This window comes from Caretta caretta, chromosome 1, assembly GCF_965140235.1.
Source record: "Caretta caretta isolate rCarCar2 chromosome 1, rCarCar1.hap1, whole genome shotgun sequence".
In the NCBI taxonomy this organism is placed as follows: domain Eukaryota; kingdom Metazoa; phylum Chordata; order Testudines; family Cheloniidae; genus Caretta; species Caretta caretta.
Genome location: NC_134206.1, coordinates 142,014,855 through 142,018,597, shown reverse-complemented (window position 1 = coordinate 142,018,597; position 3,743 = coordinate 142,014,855).

The following is a 3,743-nucleotide window of genomic DNA, read 5'->3' as shown; positions in this document are numbered from 1 at the left end:
TTGCTGTGAGCTATCCACAACTTCATCATCATCATCTTCCTCATCCCCAGAATCTGCTTCCGTGTTGCCTCCATCTCCATTGAAGGAGTCAAACAACATGGCTGGGGTAGTGGTGGCTGAACCCCCTAAAATGGCATGCAGCTCATCATAGAAGCGGCATGTTTGGGGCTCTGACCCGGAGCAGCCGTTCGCCTCTCTGGTTTTCTGGTAGGCTTGCCTCAGCTCCTTAAGTTTCACGCAGCACTGCTTCGGGTACCTGTTATGGTCTCTGTCCTTCATGCCCTGGGAGATTTTGACAAGTGTTTTGGCATTTCAAAAACTGGAACGGAGTTCTGATAGCACGGATTCCTCCCCCCATACAGCGATCAGATCCCGTATCTCCTGTTCGGTCCATGCTGGAGCTCTTTTGCGATTCTGGGACTCCGTCATGGTCACCTGTGCTGATGAGCTCTGCATGGTCACCTCTGCTGATGAGCTCTGCACTCATCTGCAGCTTGCCATGCTGGCCAAACAGGAAATTGGAATTCAAAAGTTTGCGGGCCTTTTCCTGTCTACCTGGCCAGTGCATCTGAGTTGAGAGTGCTGTCCAGAGCGGTCACAGTGGAGTACTCTGGGATAGTTCCCAGAGGCCAATACCATCTAATTGTGTCCACAGTACCCCAAATTTGATCCAGCAAGACCGATTTCAGCGCTAATCCCCTTGTCGGGGGTGGAGTAAGGAAATTGATTTTAAGAGCCCTTTAAGTAAAAAAAAAAGGGCTTCGTCATGTGGATGGGTGCAGAGTTAAATCGGTTTAACACTGCTAAATTCGACCTCAACTCCTAGTGTAGACCAGGGCTAAGTGGTACATTTTTCCCCTCACAAGAGAAGTAGTAGTAATTTAAACACTTTGGAGCCCTTTAGCACTTATATATGCATTGTCTATAGTATTTATAACTAATCTAAAATACTCATGTGTAACTAACTTCAAAATGACAGAGTTCAACCCAGGGATGGTAGGGATACATTCTAAACGGAAGAGCAATTTTGAGGCTCAGAAACTGTGGTCCCATGGAGTGACTGTGAAAGCTGACAGACTATGATGTTGGTGCACTCCACCTCCTTTTTAGATGTAAACTAGTTAAATGACAAAAACAAGCACTGAGCACATAGAGAATTTTCAGGCAAAGCACTATTTCAATCATTTTTAAGTTTCACATCCTTTTTGGAGTTATGGTGCTTCTCTTTAAATAATTTGTAGCTAAAATCCTGCCTGTGACAGAAGTATTTGGGCTGCATACATAGTAAGTATCATATGACAGATCAGGAGCTACAGATTGGGTTGGGGGCTCATAGACTCACAGACTTTAAGGTCAGAAGGGACCTTCGTGATCATCTAGTCTGACCTCATGCACATTGCAGGTCACAGAACCTCACTCTGACCTGGGTGAAAATTCCTTCCTGACCCCAAATATGGCAGTCAGTTAGACCCTGAGCATATGGGCAAAATCAACAGGCAGATACCTGGGAACAGTGGCTTCATGGCTCTGGGGGGATAGAACCAGAGAGCTGAAGAATATGCGTCCCTTAAAATCTCTTTGGAAGCTTTTGCTGGTTGTAGCAGTAACTCCCATTTACACAACTGCAGGAGTGGTACTAGAGTGTTGTTGTGACATCAGCAAGGAATTTCATGACAACATAGCTCATGCGAGATGATCAGTGCTGCCCTGGGGAAGAAAGAGGCAAGTAAGCAGTGTGGAGGCTGTGGGCCTTCATAAAAATAATATTGCACACATGAACAGCCCAAGATATGCAGTTCCATGGCGATGTGGGGCAGAGGGAAAATCCTGCTCCACTTTGAAAGAGAAAATGAGAACTCATGGAGTTTCCTATCCCCTAGGAGAAAAAAACACATAGAGGTAGTATGTGACCATTTATGTTTTCCTTTTTTTTTTTGGAAGAGGAGAGGCGGCTGTTTCTTTGTTCAACTACCTTTTTAGAATAAGACTACATTTATACTACAGCAACAAATGTACTGCTTGAAACAATAAAAATCCCAAGGCAAATATTCATAGAAGTTCTTCTGTGTTAAAAGACTACTACAGCAGATTATAAAAGAAAACAGCCACTAATTATAAACATTGGGTTTCCACACATTAGCATCACAAATGTAAAAAGGCAGCCCACAAGAGTCAGCTCAGAAATCTCATTAAAAATGCAACTTAAAAAAAAATGTTGCAGTTTATTTGTGGTTGTACGTACTCTTACCACCTTTTGAATGTTCATATTGCTTGTCTAACCACAATGGGCGATATCTCTTTAAGTATATTTTTACTGATAAATGTATATATGTGAAAGGATAATTAGCATCTGATCATTTTCTAAACCATTCCAAAAATAAAACAAAATTCTAGAATTGCCTAAGAATGTAGTAATCCAAATTGCAGTACAAAAGGAAAAGAATAATGCTATAGCAATATAAAAAGGGCAAAACCACAGTGAGAAGGGACATTTGTCAGTATACTCAGAAAAGTACAATCTGTCTTCCTGGCAAGGAGTACAAGAAGTACTACATGCCAATTCTTCTTACTGACTTCAAGAAGAGTTGCCATATGTCTTCAAAGTCAGAAACCTCCTCTTAAATATAGTATACTGTTTGCTTATACTGTATGTAGCTGTAGCAGGGATGGGTGGCGTTCACACTGACTAAATTGGAGCAGTTATAAATCTTCTAGTGCCACAGAATAACGTGTCAATCCAGTTTTTGTGGGGTTTGGATATCTGAAATAGGAAGGAGCAATCTGGTTGCTAACAAATAAGGAAACTTCACAGTTTTACTTTGTCTCCCACACCTAATAACTTGCTCTAAAAGTTCTTTTTTAATGGAAAAATCCCCAAAATTTCTCAAATTGAAGGTGATTTTAGTATTTTCATATGTATACCACTTTATTAGAATGAATTACATGCATTTGCAAATGCAGCATCTCTGTGCAACATTAAATGTGTTTTGATGTTTCTTAATGTTACTATGATTAAATATCACTCATAAAGTATCTTGAATGTATATGGTTCTTCATACATAATGCATCATACATTAAGTAGAAGGAATTGCTGATCATGTTTCTGTCAACACTTCATGAACACAAAAGACAGCCATAGAAGAGTGTGACTGATGACAAATTTGACCACCTTCCCTATGACTAACAAATTGCCTTTTACTGGATGGTTGTCCGCAGTCTAGTTATGGGGATCAGATTTCCACCTGGGAAATGGACACCATCTTGGCCAGACAGATTCCCGGCAATCAGCAATAACACCCTTGGGATCTGTTGAAGCTGGTCTCCTTTATTGGGTTGACTTAGACAAGCACTAAAAAATTCAGGAAATGGGAAATATAAGTACCTCTGAATGAGGTTTTGGCAAAGGAGGTGAGTAAAACCTCTTAGCTCTGTTCTTTGAATAAATCTCTTTGAATAAATCTGAGAAATCCCTGAACCTTCTTAATTTTAAAAGGCCTGTTGAAGGCTGGTATCTCACCTACCTAATCTATCTGGGCATTTCAATTGTGATCCTTACTGCGGTGTCTGAACATTTTATGGAATTAAATGGGTCCACTATGTAGTCAAATTAATATTGATGTTTGGTTCTCTCTCTTCTTCACCCACCTGGGAAGGAAGTGAGATATATTTTATTACTAAAGTTACTACTGTGGAAAAGCTATGAAGAAGAGTGGTATCTTAAGTTTTGTCCAGAAGGCAGTGAG